Raw genomic sequence first — 18,841 nt, forward strand, 5'->3', positions numbered from 1 at the left:
ATCGTACTGATTTTCATTTTAATTGCCTACATTATGGCAATTAACCGAATGTTTCAGCTGTTTCGGTCATACGAAATGAGCATGGGCGTAATGCCCCACACCGACCTCAGAAGTTTGAAGGCCCATAAAATCGTTTTAAAACCATTTTTGACGACGATTTCGTGTGGAACATAAAGAACACGAGTAAGCAGCATGGCTCATGGCTCAATTATTAATTTATCAATGTATAACAGCGACAGAAAGACTAAATTCCACCGAGCTAGAATTGCATCAAAACACGCAAAAATCGTTTTTTCGAGTTTTTCATGTATAACTAGAGAAAAATCATGAAATATATGTATCCAATGGCAATATTTTTCATTGCTTTATCGTATAGACTATTGAAAATAATCAAAATGGGGATATTTAACCTTATTCAGGGGTGGCGCGTTTTAACCCCTATGGGCGTGCTACCCCCACTTCCCATATTCTGGTGGGAAACGAATCTACAACAAAAAGTTGAAAGACAAATGAAGTCGAAAGACTGAAGAAGGTCGAAATGTAAAAATTTTGTGATTTTGTAGAACAAGAGAATCTATTAGATTCCATGCTTTTCAATTTGAACTTTAAAGTAGATTTACTTTCGACCTATTGCTATTCAAACATCAATTTTCATTGGGAAATGTCAAGTAAGATTTATATACTTTCATCACTGATCAATAATTAACGATTTTACCAAATTTTCATTTTTTTTTACGTCAATACAGAGCATACTTTATCTCCTTGATTATAATTATATTTACTATCACATGTACTTTAGATTAGTAGAGTTATGGTCAAAAGTGGTACGAAAGCCGCCACTTGATTCCAATGAGGTTGCAACCGCAAAACCCAGGATGATGATAAAATGAAAATCTAATCTAACATCAAGTTAATGGGCATGAGCCTGAGCATTTTGACCGCACAATTCGTAGTTGCTACTCCGTGATTGACTAGAACTTGTACAGAGAACACAACAAATTGGGCTTGTTACTAGCTACCCATTCTCAATGTACACGTTTCGGGAGCTCAAATATCTAAAGTCAATAACGGCGCCGGCCACGTCCTTACGGTCATATAAGAAGGGAAGGATTGTTAGTCCGACTCTCGTTGCTACTAGAGACCGAGTATGCCTCTGCATCTCCACGATTGTCTTGGGATAGGATATGGTTTTAGTTACAAAGGATAATTTATCTGGATTCACTTCGGTAAGTGATGCGATCTATGGGATGGGAAATAACACTCTCGCTGTCTGAAACTTTCACTTTCTGATTTATTCACTCACCCGCGCAAAGCAGAACAAAACTACGGCGACCGGCCGATCGTTTTTCAGTCCGCACAAAGCAAAACTAAATTTCGACGACCGGACGATCCGCTTACTGGAGACACACGACTGGACAAGAAACAAACTTTCACATTCCGATTCATTTACTCACCAGCGCAAAGCAGAACAAAACCACGACGACCAGAAAATCGTTTTGCGTTTTGCCTTCCGCACAAAGCAAAACCAAATTTCGACGACCGGGGCCGATCCACTTACTAGAGAAACACGACACGACTGGCGTTGCGCTATCAGCCTAATCAGTTTCACCGGAAAACCATGTTTAGACATTATCTGTATTTGCACATTTCTTTAATTGAATCGCACGCTGCTGTGATGTCAATGAACAGATGGTGGATCTATAAATTGTACCTACTCCCGGAGTTTGTCAAAGATCATCAGCAGGCTAAACATTTCATCCTTCGTATCGGCCTGCGTAGTATTCGCCAAAAAAGCACTCCTCGAACAGTGACAGTCTGTTAAACAGAAAATATGGCAGAATTTTGTATGCCGAGTTTAGATGATTAATTAATCTGTAATTTGTGCAATCTAGTATGTGCTTTTGGTGTTGGACAACGTCTTACCCGGAAATACTGGGTGGCATTTTAGAATCTAAAATTGGAGAGCGTCTCAAAATCATGAGATTAAAAACGTTTTTAGTACCTTTATCCTTCGATGGACAACAGAGATTTATATACCAATCGACTAGGAAGCTTTCCAGCAATTTACCAATTTCATTGAAACTTTTGTCTATTTACGATAAACTATTGAAAATTTCAATTATTGATAAACACAGTAAGAATTTCAAGCATTCCCAATTGTCTCTGTACATAAAATGACTTAAATCTCGCATAGAGATGTCGAAAATTAATCGATTTATTGTTGTGATAATCGATTAATTTTGAATCGATTACTCCCCAACGAATAATCGATAAGAATCGAAAGTAATCGATTAGTTACTAATCGATTAATCGGGATTTTACGACATCATTAAGATGTCGCAGATTGGTCGACTACTTCGATCAATCGATTCATCGTTATGATAATCTATTCCTACCCAACGATTAATTGATTCAATAATCGACAAGAATTGAGAGTAATCGATTAGTTACTAATCGATTAATCGGGATTTTACGACATTTCTAAGCTTGCATGTCATTTATATTCGAAAGCGTTGTGAAGATCGGACACGAAATACACCCGATTCTGTTTTTACACGGATTTTTAGACAGCCTCGACGCTCTCGGGGTGTAATGTCGTCACAGCATTGGCGTTTGGAGACGGTAGAAAGTTCTAGAATCACAAGCGCGCATCGGAGAAAAACGCTGCGATAACTTATTTGTTGCTGCTAGTGATTAATAAGAGGTCTTCCTTAGCCGTGTGGTAAGATGCGCGGCTACAAAACAAGACCATGATGGGTTGGTTACTGGGTTCTATTCCCGGTCCGGTTTAGGAAACTTTCAGTTTGGAAATTTTCTCGACTTCCCTGGACATTAGGGTGGTTCAAAAAATCGATTTTGCTCCACAGCGCTCATCTGATTTTTCATCATGTTCTGAGTGTCCTCTGAAAATTTGAGCTCATGTGGATTAAAACTGATTTAGCACAAGCCGTTTGAAGTTTGCATGCAAATTAGCATACGGAAATTTATTTTTTCATTGTACTGTTAATGACGCTTCCCCATTAAGCGCAGGTTAAAAGAAAACCTACACAGCTAAGAGGAATACTCAACAGCTTTCACCCAACGAAAACCGCATGTTGATAAATCGCCCCAATAATTAGTAATCGATTTTAATATAGGTTACGAATCTTTAGTCATGATCGTCAAACTTCTTTGAGGGCATCACTGAAACGTGTAGTGCAACATAGTGGCCTGAATTTGTGTGTGATACCTTTCGCACCACGAGCAGCAATGCTTCCTGTTGGGGAGTTATGCAATTAACTCCAGAAAACCACAGTATAGATTAAATTCGATTACTAAATATTGGAACCTTAATTAAGATGCGGTTTTAGCTGAGTGTAAGCTCTTGAGTATTCCTTTTTTTAAACCGGTTTTCTTTTAGCCTGCTATTAATGAGGCAGCGTCATTAACAATATAATGAAAAAAAAATCTCTCTATACTAAGCTCAAATTTTCAGAGGACACTCAGAACATGATAAAGAATCAGATGAGCGCTGTGGAGCAAAGTCTATTTTTTGAACCACCCCACAGTGTTTTCTAACCCAGGAATTCGTGATCGAAAATGTTTTGACCATGAAAAGTTGATTTTAGAGGCTCAGTGACTTTGGAGAAAAGTTTCAGTATGTTAAGCCCCATATTTCGGAAAATTTTTTTTTTGGCTAATCCCCCTAAAAGTGAGATGGAAATTATCTTTTCACCAGTTATGAAGATACATCATTGGTGTCTTCGAGAAAGTTGTAGAAAAAGTTTCTACGAAAAATTTTGCTATATAAACTTTATTTCTATCTGCTATAGAAGGCGAGATATGGGTCGTTATTTATGAACGACCATCAAAAATCAGGTTTTTCACGATACTTTCGTAAATATATTTTTTAGATTTTTCAAATGTTCTACAAAGATATCCGTCGCGATAAAAAACATGAACCTTTCGAAGACAGTTTCTTCTTATTTTCAATATTGACGAAGTTATTGACGATTTTTTGTTCAAAAATAAGGATTTTGACATTAACTGCATACATGTAGGGGCAAAATGGGGCAGAATTTTAATTAGTAGATTGAAAGTATAATTCAAGTACTAACGGTTGCATTGCAACATATATGTGACTTAGCTAGCCGTTAGTACCGTATGGATATGTTTTCTTCTTCTTCTTCTTGTAACATATGAAAAATGAATTGGTGTGTATTCCGCATAACTAAGAAACGGCTGGGTTAAAATTTCTTCATCACAACTTCCGATGGGTTTACATAATATTTTCTTATGTAAAAACCACGACTTAAACTGAAAAAATATGAAAAATTCAAATTAGAATTTGTATGGGTATTTTGTATAGGCACATCATAACACGCATTCTCACCTACTGTGCAAGACAACGTCTGCCGGGTCATCTAGTTCATGATACAAACACTTGCGCCAGACCTATGTCTTTTCTTAATGTCCAAATTTTGAAAATGATTATCGAATCGACGGATATTTTACAGAGGAATACCAATATATCGGGATATTGGTATTTCCAGAGAATTCTAAATGAAAAGAAATAAACTAAAATTTTTGGAACACTTTTCTGTTAACCTGTTTTGCAATATTGTAATGTTTTAGACGTAGCAAACCGGCTTTTTATTATTCCGGGATATTTCGAAAAGTAAATAGGTAGAACAAATACCTTTGAATTGTTTACATAAAATTATATTTAAACTTATGATGTTTGAGGCGTCACTAACCATAGTTTCCATTCAATAAAGAATACTGATTTACCCGATACTGCAGTTCCTCTGATCAACATTCCTGGCTGTATGGTGATTTCTAAAATAATACAATTTGCCCAAATATACTGGGGTCGCTTTTTACGTGACTTTTTGATGATTTTTTTTTATTTACGCGTTTTTTCTTCCTGCGGAATTTGAAATTCATGTCAGTTCTGTATAACATCCATCCATAATCATTTAGAAAATTTTGTATTTGGCTAAATCATAGGTCTGGCGTAAGTGTAAAGACTAAAGTTGACCCTGCAGACGTTGTCCTGCACAGTAGGCGAGAATGCGTGTTGTTATCTTCCTTTTAAAATTTCTATACAAATTTTATTTTCAATTTTTCATGTTTTATCCAATTTTAGTCGAGATTTTTACATGAGAAAATATTCTGTAAATCCGTCGGACATGTTGATAAACAAATTTGCTGAAGAAATGAGGAAAATCTATCCAGCCGTTTCTTAGTTATGCACAGTAAGGGATCGTTCAAAAATTTCGTCCATCGTTTTTCGGCATTTTCGACCCCCCTCCCCCCTGTACGTACGTGTGTCATTTTTATTTTGGCGATTATTTTGGTTTTTCTTTTATGTACACTATTTTTACAATAACATAATGAGTTATGTCCCTTACTAACAGTTTGAATATGTTTTTTAAATGCAAGTTGTTCCTAAAATGCTTTCAGTATTTTTTCTTGTGAATGGACGTCACAAAAGACGAACCCCCCTCCCTCCCCCTGTCACAAACTGTCACAAAAATGTAACCCCCCCCCCTCAAACCTTGGACGTAATTTTTGAACGGCCCCTAAAGACCATTTCATTGTTATATATATAACAAGAATAAGAAGAAAAAGATGTTCATACGGCACTTATGTCAAGCTATGTCACATATGTGTTGCAATGCAACCTTTAGTGCATGAGTTAAACTTTCCATTACCTAAATAAAATTCTGCCCCATTTTGCCCCTACATGTATGCAGTTAATGTCAAAATGCTCAATTTTAAACCGAAAATCGTCAATAACTTCGTCAATATTGAAAATAAGAAGAAACTGTCTTCGAAAGGTTCATGTTTTTTATCGCGACAGACATCTTTGTAGAACATTTGAAAAATCTAAAAAATATATTGACGAAAGTATCTTGAAAAACCTGATTTTTGGTGGTCGTTCATAAATAACGACCCATATCTCGACTTCTATAGCAGATAGAGATAAAGTTTATATAGCAAAATTTTTCGTAGAAACTTTTTCTACAACTTTCTCGAAGACACCAATGATGTATCTTCATAATTGGAGGAAAGATAATTTCTATCTCACTTTTAGGGGGATTAGTCAAAAAAAAATTTTTTCTAAAATATGGAGCTTAACATACTGAAACTTTTCTCCGAAGTCACTGATACTCTAAAATCAACTTTTCATGGCCAAAACATTTTCGATCACGAATTCCTGGGTTAGAAAACACTGTGCACCCTACTGGACATATAAAAGTATCATCGTGTTAGTCTAATTATATACGAATTCAAAAATGGTTACTTGGCTTAGAAACCTTGTAGAACACTTGAAGTGCTTGTAGAACACTTGAAGAACACAGAATTTGCGAGGCGGCAGTGTACTAGTGGGGGATGCAATTCCAATAAGGAGTAGAAGAAGAAGTGATTGGAATTGCATATACACAGGATTCTGTTGGACTGGTGGTGAATGCGTCAAAGACAAAGTACATGCTTTTGGGCGGAACCGAGCGCGACAGGGCCCGCCTGGGAAGCAGTGTTACGATAGACGGGGATACCTTCGAGATAATCGAGGAAGTCGTCTACCTTGGATCCTTGCTAAACGCGGCGGCGTTTGTCAAAATTTTGGCCGGCGGTGGCGTGAATCAGCGGGGCGATTTTTTCATTACGATTTACTAAGATTTTTTTTTTTGCATTTTTTCGGGATATTTTGAAGACATTAAATGAAAAATCTTTTGAATTTCGCATGAAAAATCAAATGAACTTCTCCAGAAAAATCTATAAGTTTTTCCATAATTTGGAAAATATTTTCGAGCAATCTTTGGAATTACCAAGAGAAGGTCTTTGTAATTCCCAAATAAAATTGTTTGAATTTTCAGCAGAAAAATCGTCGCAAATGGATGAGAAACTTCAGAATTTTCACAAAAAAACGTTCTTAACTACTACAGGAAAAACTTCAGAAATTTACAAAAAGTTCCTTGTCATAAGACGAGTTTGTACAATCCCATTGAATTCCACCACTTGATTGTATCTTGACAGACACGTATTTCGACCTCAAAAGTAAGGCCGTCTTCAGTGTCTCGTACTTGACTCGACTTCGACTTCGAAGTAAGGCCGTCTTCAGTGTCTCGTACTTGACTCGACTTTGACTTCGACATTGACCGCAAGCGACACACGGCCGAACTGGTAATTTGGCCCAAATAGTCGTTTGCCCTAACAGGTCGTTTGGTCGAATAGGTCATCAGCCCAAAAATGCTGTTTACCCGAAATGGTCGTTTGGAAGAATGGAATATTTGTCCGAAAATATAGTTTAGGCCAACAGGTTATACGGCCAAATGTCAATAACTGGAGGGGTAATTTAATCCAAAATATCCATCCATTTGGTCTATTAACATTTACGTTGAAAAGGCTAATTGTCAAACGAACCTTGGAGGAAATTTCATAACTTCTCTACTTTTTAAGTTGATACTGACCTTTACGCAAAAAGCCATCTAACCAAATCCCATTAAGCCGAATTGATATTCGGATAAACGTCTTTTTGGCAAAATGATCAATTCAGCCGAATAACACTTTTCAAAGAAGGTTGCAGAAAGTACATTTTTGGGCCAAATGGCTCTTTCTACAGAATGACATTTTTTACCAAACGACATTTTTGGTCAAATGATCTATATTCGGTCAAACGACTTTTTCATTCAAACGGCAAATTCAGCCAAATAGTTAGGGTAAACAACTTTTTACAAGTCTGCCAAAATTTTCCTTTTGTCATTGCCACAGCCATTGCTTTCAGCCAAACTACATTTTCGGTCAAACTAGTTTTGACCTGATAACAGTTTCCGTGAAGTTTTGCTAAATGGTACCTGGTTAGATGTCTTTTGGCCTAAAGGCCAGTATCGACTTCAAAATAGAGAGGCCATGGAATTTTGTTCAATGGTCAATAGACAAAAAGACCATTTCGCCAAACAAATGGCCATTTCTGACCATGTTACCCGTGCAGTACGAGAATCAGTCATTGAAATTTGGTCGTAGACCAAATGACTTTTTCCATTCTGTCAAAAAACTGTCTCTGCAAAATGGCATTTTTGGCCAATGATCGTTTCGGCCGGACAACCTGGTAGAGCAAACGGCTTTTTCGGCCAAATTTCCAGTTCGGCCGTCTGTCGCTTTCGGTCAATGGAACTTACCAAGAATTTCTAATCGAAAATAGAAAGAATTTTCTGAAGAAATCCAAAAAAATCCTCAAAAATTCCGAGCATTTTTTCGATGTTTTAAAGTTGGCTATGCCAAACTAGCCGTTTAGTGATGAACTTCTCCCTGCGAAAAAAATCACTCTAATAAAGGATAAAAAACTAACCGTCTTATATAATCTAGATTGGGGAAGTCAACGTAAAGCATCTCTTTTACCAGTCACAATTTTCTGTGTGAATTTCAAAGAATACTCAACAGAAACTCAATAGGAACATTCCGTGGATATTCCGAACATTTTCCTATAGAAATGTGGAACAGCTTCTCGTTAAAAATCCGAAGAGATTCTTATGTAAATCCCAAACAACTTTTCTTGGTACATCCAAAGAGCTCCTCTTGGTAATTCCAAAGAGATCTCGATACTTGAAAGTAGTTTCCGTGGAGAATCTTAAAATAATTTTCGAATAACTATTCTGGAAAAACTGGAAATCTTTCGTTAAAATTTTGAGGCGAAAATCAAAAGATTCCCCCGTTATTGTCTTGAAAATATCCAAAATGACCAATTCAGCCTAACGACACTTTCGACCGAAAGTCCTTTTCGACCAAACGACTATTTCGGCCGAGAACATATTCACGATTTTTTTAGCCAAAGGAACTGTTCGACCAAATGACATTCTCGGCCAAATAACTTAAGGCTGGATATCCTAGCGAAACCTGAAAACATAATGAGATCATATAGAAAACATATTTTGATTTTGACATCAAATTGAGTCATAATTCGTTTTCAAATATGTATAAATCATTATGATTGATTACATATTTTAATCTCATTTTGCTGCAGATTACTAAATTTTATGATATGATATCAAACTGTGTTTTATTTTGTTATCGGAAACCAATATGAAAATAAGTTTTCGATTTGCTCTCATCGACAGCAGGAATAGTTTATTATTTAATGTCACAATAAGATATTTCTGCTATTACGTTTTGTTATTTTAGCCGTTAAAACGACCAAAAAGATATCAAATTAAGTAAACATAATGGATGATTTCACAACATTAAAAAAAGTAATCGGTTTGCCCGGGAAGGCTTCTACCAAATGAATCATTTGTTTGAGAAACTGCATAAGTCCATTTTACACAATTTTGAGAAAACAACAAAAAACTGTTTTTGAACAAATTGGCAACGAAACTTTCGATTTCCTTGATACAGATTAGTAGCTTTTGGCAAAACTCAACACCCTGGGGCACTTTCAGTGCAAAAACTGTAAGCAGTACTCCATAATCGCTCTTCAAAGTGCGTGGACATATGCAGTTTCTCAAACAAACGAAAAAAAATTCATACATTCCTGAACAAAAATTTTTTTTTCGTATTTTTTGCCAGAATACGTATTTTTGGAAGAGGATTTAGAATATATAAAAAACCTATTTTGGCCAAAAATGTTACATATGCAGTTTCTCAAACAAACGGTTCAAATAGTCTTTTCGGTTAAACGACATATTCGGCCTAACAACTTTCAGCCTTGTGGCTTTCTGCGAACGACTCTTTTCTGTTTAAAAATTTAATTTCAATTAGATTTTTTTGAATTTCAACGAGAACTCCATCGCAACTTTCACGCTTAGTTTTTACGGAGAGCTTTTCAAAATTTCAACAAGATATTGTATGGAATTTTCATGGAAATAATTGGTATCTTCACGATAAATTCTCTGGAGATTCAACGTGATGTTGTAGAGATCTATCAGGAAATTATATGGAAATTGCACTGAATCTTTGGAGTTTCCACTGAAAATTTGAATCGGCGTGGAAAATTTTAGATCAGGGCGTGACAAATTTGAAACGGCGGCGCGCCGATGCAAAAATGTCGGCGACGGCGGCGTGCCAAAAACTGTCGGCGGCGGCGGCGTGGCGCGGCGGCGCACACCTCTATGTGTGGTGGCGAAGAATGAACCATGAGCTCGCCCAGCTCTACGGCGAACCCAGTATCCAGAAGGTAGCTAAAGCCGGAAGGGTACAATGGGCAAGGCATGTTGCAAGAATGCCGGATAGCAACCCTGCAAAGATGGTGTTCACTTCCGACCTGGCAGGTACAAGACGGTGTGGAGCGCAGCGAGCGAGGTGGGCTGACCAGGTACAGAATGACTTGGCGAGCGTGGAGCGCATTCGAGGATGGAGAGATGCGGCCTCGAACCGTGTAGTGTAGCGTCAAATTGTTGATTCAGTGTTGTCTGTTTAGATTAAGCTAAATAAATGAATGAACAGATGAATATAAATATGCGAGACTCAAAATGGTAGCCAATAGTCAAAAGAAGGAAAAAATTTACAATAAAATATTATCAGGTAAAATACAAATAAATATAGATGTGCATAAGACATAACTTTAATCTTTTCTCCCTTTGACCTTTGTCCTACAACCAATTTGACGTTTTGTCCCTTCGACCTTTGGTACCAGCTAATTTTTGTAATTTCTATTCTTTGTCCCTTTGACAATTCGTACTTTCAACCTTTCGTCCTTCGACTTTTTGCATCGATCTTTTGTCCCTTCGACCCTTCTGACCATTCGTCGTTTCTACCTTTCGTCCTTCGACATTTTGATACATATTTTTTTATTTCGACCTTTTGTCCCTTCGATCTTTGTGCCTTCGACCTTTTGACCTTCGACCTAATGTCCTGCGACCTTTTGTCATACAACCGGAAGGAATAATGCCTTTTGATGGAATGATTATATGGAAGATGGAAGAGATAATGCCTTCACTAGTGAACACGTTTGCCAGGTATAATACAAAGGGGTAATGGTAATGGATTATTAAAGAAAACGACTGAAAAAAGCAGGAAGGCAAGAAAATGAGAATCTCTTCATTATAAAAATTCGCCTGCCAGAGTTTGTAAGGGGCAATTGCAATTTTCAAAACTGTTGCTATTCTAAGGGCCTTCTTAGTCGTGCAGTACAGTAAGATGCGCCGCTATAAAGCAAGACCATGCTGAATGTGGCTGGGTTCGATTCCCTGTCTGGTTTAAAAAATTTCTCGATTTCTGTGGCCATACAAATTTCATCGTGTTAGCGTCACGATATACGAATGCAAAAAAAAATTGAGCTGCTCTGAAATACTAATCAGCTTAATGCAATATTCCGTACTCCAACACTCCAAGAAATAGTACAATCAAATGTTAAAGCGCGAATGGTTACATACCGAAGAATTTTATTCCACAAAAAAGATTTCGGCGAAATGGTTTTCGGTGAAAAGTTATACAATCGTTTTGAGGTCAGCGTATTTCTAAGATGGTTGTATACCATTACGCCGAAAAATGTTTCGCGGAGTTTTTTCGGGGCAACAAAAAAATCTGAAAATTTGGAGGATTTCCTAAAAACTCTTTAAACCATCCGAAGAGTTTTTTGATTTTGTTCCATTTTAATATCGATGTTTTATTATCAAACCTCCCCCTCCCCTTGTCATTTCCGAGACTAGTAGAACATTCAATTATTATTAATTAATATTTGTAACGGCCTAATATGCGAATTTGCCTGCCATTCATTTGTTTACGACAAACCTATGCCATTTGTTAAAAGACATTTCGTCGAATAACATTTGTTCGGAGGAATATTACATCAAAGGGATAATTCATCGAAAAATAGCCACAAATCCGTTTTTAATAAGCTGAATATGGAAACAACGATAGAGTAACCAAACCAACATTTTTTCTTCGCCATTTTTGTTCTACAGATGATAAACGGGAACTTCCTGTCATTGTTATAATTGAATGCAAATAGAGTAAATCTCCCAATATAAATGAATGGGTACCAGCGTCATACATCATTTCCCAACAATAGGATTACGTTTCGTCATAAAGGGGGATTTTTCCGAAACATTTTCTAGACAATCCGGTATCTACGTCGTCGTCGTCGTCGTCGTTATCTGTGATACAAATTGCCTCTCACATAAGCAAGAAACAGGTGCCGTGCAGTAGCTTATCCAATGCGCAACTTTGCACTGTCACTGTTACAAACGATAATCGTACGATAAATTTAATTGAAGTGGTTATTAATCGATAGTAAACGATGCATAAATCAGTAGCTTAGATTAATAAACTACTTGGCTGGGGCAATAATTATTTAAGTGAATCACGTCATGTGTGTGTAATACAGATTGTTTGTTTTCAAGAGCGGGAATTTATTTTTCTTTGAAATCTAATGTTTTCGAGTGGATGATTCGTTATTGATACTTGCAAGCTTTTAAAGGTGCGTAGCGGAATTACTAATCACTTATCGGCAAAATTCTTTCAAGTAAATAAATTCCCTTTCATCTAATAACACAACGGATATCAATTGTTGCATCAGAACTAACAATCGCAGTTAATTTAATTTACGCCAGTAACGCTGATTACAGTTATTTAGGCAGGGATATTGTTAACACATTACGACCAACGCAACGATGATTATTGACCTTGCAGCACCGAATGGAATAATTTTGCCATCAATGGGAAATGCAAGCATGGAAATTTTACAAGGGTTGAAATTACTCAGGAATCTTACTGCCGGTCAGACAGCAATTAACTCATTTTTTTGCCCATGAATGGGGCTGAATATCAGTTTACAGCTTATACTGCAATACACGTTTCAAGTGTCGTAGGATATAACCCAATAGACTGAAAGTCTAGAAACGGTTTTATTTGCAGACGATGACGTCAGTGAAATGTACAACACAGCCACGAATAGTAATTTTATCATCAGCTGATCCAGCTTAAATATATTTTATTTTTATGCACTGTTGAAACCTCGGTTGTGCGTAAGTTTTCACCTTAACCTACAAGCTTCAATCATGATGCCGACCTGGGTGCACTTTATTGGCCTATGAGGAGGAGACAACAGTCGTTCTCTACATAGTTCGGACCCATTTTACACTCTTTGAAGCATTATCCGCCCAACACGATATAGATGCGATTTCGTAGGCTCTTGGAAGACAAAAATCATTCTACACCCCGAAAATAATTATAACACATTCGCAGATTTTTATACAAAATGGTCATGTTTGAGGATCAAAATCTCGATTTCTAGTTATCAGATTGAAGACATTTTTGGCATCCCAGCCTAATATAGCATAGCATAGCATAGCATATGTGATTGAACAAATCGTGGGTGGCTATACAATGCTCAATTGAGCAATCTACTGTATATTGTCGCAAATTGGTACTTGGAATTAGTACCTTTTCATATACAGTAGCAGCTGTATACCTGGCCACGTCCTTACAATCACGGAAGGAAGGGACGGAATGTTAGTTCAACATCTACTAGTGAAGATGCAGGGAACCCATACTACCTTCATAGATGTCTCGGGAAGGAAAATTTTGTGTTAGTGGGTAAGGTGAATAATAGGGAGCTCTATTCGACAATATAGAGCGTTTGTCAATAACAGTATATGCTGAAAAAATATTAAAATAGGGGAACCGCTCCTTGAATTCATACCATGTACCCAAATCAGTACCATTCGAAAACAAAGAATTGATGCGCAAATTGTTTTGTTTCTCATTTTTGGGATCGCAGTGAGCACGCCGGATAACAACAAAACACGACACAAATTGAGCCAAAATAGCCTGTTTTACGAATGTTTTTAAAATAGGAGCATGTTATTAATAATGGAACAGATACCCTATATTCACCAATTTACTTATGAACCGTCCAAAGGAGATCCAAGTAACCTGGATTTTACAAATGTTTCGCATAATATACAAAACACGTTAACCGCACACTTATTCACCGAACATTAAAATCAGAAACAAAAACTCGGATTTTACGAATGTTCTAAATCCTACCTGAAACACGTCCGATCACGCACCAATTGTTTACTCACTCGGCCGCGCGAACTACATATCTGCTTACTGAGCAGAAACACGACAAAACAGGCACTCTTTTGGCATCCCAGCCTAATATGACCTAAAATTTTAATAATAATGTTCACTGAAAAGGCACATTTCGGTTGGAAATAATTATAAAGCCACTCCACTTGTATGGAGCTTTATATAAAAGTGGTGGCTTTATAATTATTTCGTATGTACGTACTGTCGAGATTTACCTGTATAATTGAATGATTATGATGATAAAACATTTTTTCAAACATGTAATGAAATAAACCAGGTGTCTCAGGATAAATGTCACTATTTTGTACACTTTAACTTTTAATTAAGAATATGATACCTGGAAATGAAATTGTTCATATTCGATTGTTTTACAGCATTTGTATATCAACCAAAAAATTGCATTGCAACGTTTCTATTTTGTAAGATTGTTTCAAACAAATTATATAACTAGGAATAGACAAGCATAGACAATAAGATGGTTCAAAGAAACAAAACTTGTACAATATTTACATCATTCACCAAAATTAGAGAGAATCTGATCGACTAAAAAATTAACATCCTATAAAAAAAATAATGGAATTTTCAAAAAGTAGTCGAAAAATACATATTTGAATTTTAATTTATCACGATTATTCTTATTTTCACCACAACGACTTCCCTTTCAAATGTCCATTTGGTTGCATTATTGCGTGAATATGTCTGAATAGATTTTTGAGCAAAGTCATTAGGTTTATTTCTTGTTTGGTTCATGTAGAATATTGTATGTAATATGAACGATTTTATTTCTAAATTGTCTGTGACTTTTTTCGACGTTAAATACTACAAAACCAACGACGAGTTTATTAAAGCAAAAAAAATGCCAATTGGTTAATGGTTCGCAATTTGAATACCGACAGGTAAACCCCTAAATAATTTTCATTTATTTTACAGGTAGACAAAAGAAACACAATTCGCGAAATAGTATTTTTCCATGCCACAATCAAGTAACAGTTCGGAGAAATGACTGTGTAATAAAATGGCTACTAGGTACCAGTTTGGCCCAAACCATTTGGGAGCAGACTTCACCTCACGGGTGGTTTAAGTTATACTGCATTATGATGGCTTGTGAAGTCGTAAAATGTTTTACTATATTACAATTCCTGCACCATCTGGCATGCTAGCACGTTTTCACTACACTATCAAAGAAAGCATCAGCTGCCAGGAGTCGTTGAATGGAATTTAGTGAGTGGAAGCTAATGGGGAAGATAATAATGGATTCTCTCTTCTTCTCTCCATTCATTGGTACTACATAGGTACGCTGACCGGGAAATTGTCTTTTCATAATTTAGTGTTCATTGAACACATTTACTGCTATCAACAATTATTTATTTATTACCAGACTTAGGCCGGTGCAATATATAAAAGTCTTCTCCATTCAGCTCGGTTCATGGCTGCGCTTCGCCAACCACGCAGTCTGCGGAAATCGTCCTCCACCTGATCGATCCACCTTGCCCGCTGTGCACCTCGCCTTCTTGTTCCCGTCGGATCGTTGTCGAGAGCCATTTTCACCGGATTACTGTCCGACATTCTGGCTACGTGCCCGGCCCACCGCAGTCTTCCGATTTTCGCGGTGTGAACGATAGATGGTTCTCCAACAGCTGATGCAACTTGTGGTTCACCTCGTTGTGCGCGTTGGTCCTCCACGAGCATCGTCCAGGTCTCGTGTCCGTAAGCGTTTTGTAGATACTCAGTTTGGTACGGCGGCGAACTCTTTGCGGAGTCAAAAGTACGTACGATTTTCTGCCATGATGCGTTTCCGAATTTCTCTGCTGGTATCATTATCGGCGGTCACCAGTGAGCCCAAGTACACGAATTCTTCAACCACTTCGATTTCGTCACCACCGATAGAAACTCGTGGTGGGTGGCTTACATTGACCTCTCTTGAGCCTCTTCCTATCATGTACTGCTATCAACAAGTACATTGCAATATCATGTCTGCCAGGACAAACATAAATTAAACCCAAGGAACTCGAGGTTACGCAGACACTGTCGAGTAGAGCTTCCACAACTACATATCAACGAATTTTTTACACTGCAGCTATGTGAATTTAATATGTTAAATAAATTATTGCAGTCTCCAGTTAGCTTTAGGAGTGAAGGCGTGGGCTACCAATCCAGACATGGCCAGTTTCAATACCGGTCCGGTCTAGAATGATTTCGGCTGGGAAACATTCTCGACACCCTGAGCATAGTGTGTCCATTGTGCTTGCCGCACAAAATACAAACTCACTTCTTTTTTATCCCTCAATATAGCAACAGGTTGTTGTTTATTTATTTATTAATAGTACAAACCACAGGGTTAGCTTAATAGCTTTGCCAAGAACTGTACATTGTTCTCACTAACGAGTTTGTGACTATTATCGTCGCCACGATGTGTGAAACAAAAAATACCATTGAGTTCAGCTTCCCGTACCTAAGGGAGCAAGAAACCGAATATAAGGCGTAATTATTCACTTTTTGACCCTTCCTTCGGAAGTGTCTATAATTTCACTTTGTATGCGTTATGCAGGCGTGTTACGTATTAATCTATTAATTAATCTCTTAAATTATGAAATAAAATGCATGGTATTTGAAACAAATTCACTTTAGTATTGAAAATATAATTATAACAAATGGTTTGATATGAAAATATGCTTATTATTTTGAATTGTTTCAAAGAAACAATTGATTTTAATTGAGGAACAGATAGAAGCATGTACCAAAAAATCTTCTCAGAAAAGCAAAAACGTAAAAATTTGAAGGAATTTCAAAAATTTCTTCAGTGGAAGCTAGATAGCAAATGTGAGCATGTTTTGAGACACTAATAGACCACTTTTATGCATGTATGTGTGCGTATGTGTGAAAATTCTGAAATTTATTACCATATAAATCTCACTCATTTTTAAGGTACTAAACAAGATTAGTTTTACAAAACTAGGCTTCCATAAGGCAGAATACATGCTATTTTTGAACGCTATTGAGTTTCGTTCCGATCAATGACTGATTTAATTAGTTCTGGATTATTAATATCGAGGTCTCTGGAAATTACGAGTACAATATATGCTATCAGCGTTACGATAGTTACGATAGTTAGTCATGTCACAATAGCTATTCAATCGGACGAGCGCCTGATAGATATGCAGCAGGACGTACAGCGCGTTATCAATAGTTTTGTTGTCACTCAACCCATAGCATCCGCCTTTGGGTAGGCAATTATTTTGCTACTTAACACGGTTGATCGCAGTGGGAATCTGAGCAGTTTTATCTCGTTTTAAATATGTACTAGAGTCTGGAAATATTTCCTATTGACTAAGGAAGGGTCAAAATCTCACTGTAGATGGATTAATCTGGGTTTTGAAATCATTGGATAAAGATTCCTGCTGGATAGAAGCGACTTATAGAATCGCTCAAGAATAGTCCGTTTTAATTAAATATAAATCAGGAGAAGCAATGCTGACCTCTAATTCGGAAGATTTGATTTTCCATTATATGAATGGCAACAATGCAGCGGGTATCCATGTCTCATGTGGGAGAATACATAGAATACGTACGCGTGTACGATTTGGCTCCAAAGGTTGTTGACTCTGAGCTGGGAAAATATGGGAAAATAAGGAAAGTGAATCGGGAAAAAGTTTCCGGTTGAGCTATGCAAGACGGGTGGACACCAGATACATTCCTGCCCCAATAGGAAAACAAAAAAAAATGGTAAGCAGGGCCATGAAACCGTAAGCAGCAGGAAAATAAAAAGGGATATAGTATCAATGTTAAGTACGTTGGTGTAGTAGCAGAAGAAGCCGAAAATGGTCCTACAGCCGGAAGTCTCGTTCAGCTAAACTAGTCATTTTGCCGGAAAGAACATTTGACAGAAAGAGACATTCGGGCAACGGGTCGAAATTTTTGGCCCCTTCGGTCAAATAACCAGTTCAGCTATATATCCAATCGACTGTTAATTGCTTTCAGCCAAATGACATTTTCGGCCAAACCATTGAACAACCTTTTTGTACCAACTTTACTCGGCCAAAAGGCATTCGGACAAATGGCTTTCCGCCGGATGACCTTTAGTCAAACAACGGGAAGTACCGTTTGGCCGAAAGACATTCGGATAACAACAATTTGGCTGAAAGCCACAATACCGAAAGTTGTTAAGCCGAATATATAAGTTGGCCGAAGAAACCATTAAGCCGAACACATCCGGTAAGAAATGTTATTTGGCTGCAATGGATAACTGATCATTTGGCCGAAATGGTCGTTTTGCACAAAGGGTCCTTTGGCCAAAAAATCCGTTTGATCGAATAGGTTATTTAGCCGAAAAAGCCGTTTAATCGAATATTCTATTTGGACGATATTATCGTTTGGCAGAAAGGGCCATTTGGCAGAATGGGCTGACATTGTTGGTCATATTCAGCCTTATCTGCCAAATGAACATTTCGGACAGACAACCTTTTAGGACAAACGACTTTTTCGGACAACCGTTTCAAATAAACTTTGTTCGGCCAAGTGGCATTCGAACAAATGGCTGTCCACCGTACGACCTTCAGCCATACGACGGCAAGTACCGTTTGTCCGTAAGTTATTTGGCAAAAAATATATAATTTGGCAAAAGAAAACCATTAGGCCAAAACCCATCTGACAGCAAATATTATTTGAAATGGACAACTGATCGTTTGACCGAAATGTTCATTTGGCACAAAGTGTGCATTAGCCTGAAAAGGTTATTTGGCCAAAATGCCGTTTAGTTGAACAGGTTATTTGGCCGACATTATCTTTTAGCAGAAAGTGCCATTTGGCACTAATTAGAGCAAACGGC

The 18,841-nt window shown here is 37.3% G+C and overlaps 2 protein-coding genes across 5 annotated transcripts in view; both read right to left on the reverse strand.

The window, feature by feature from the left end:
- The window catches only part of LOC134211131 (ion transport peptide), a 204,340-nt gene that overhangs the window by 63,431 nt on the left and 122,068 nt on the right, over window positions 1–18,841 (reverse strand). The window lies entirely within an intron of this gene.
- Window positions 1–18,841, reverse strand: part of LOC134211130 (deoxyribodipyrimidine photo-lyase-like) — a 193,974-nt gene that overhangs the window by 50,668 nt on the left and 124,465 nt on the right. The window lies entirely within an intron of this gene.

This window comes from Armigeres subalbatus, chromosome 2, assembly GCF_024139115.2.
Source record: "Armigeres subalbatus isolate Guangzhou_Male chromosome 2, GZ_Asu_2, whole genome shotgun sequence".
Classification (NCBI taxonomy): Eukaryota; Metazoa; Arthropoda; class Insecta; order Diptera; family Culicidae; genus Armigeres; species Armigeres subalbatus.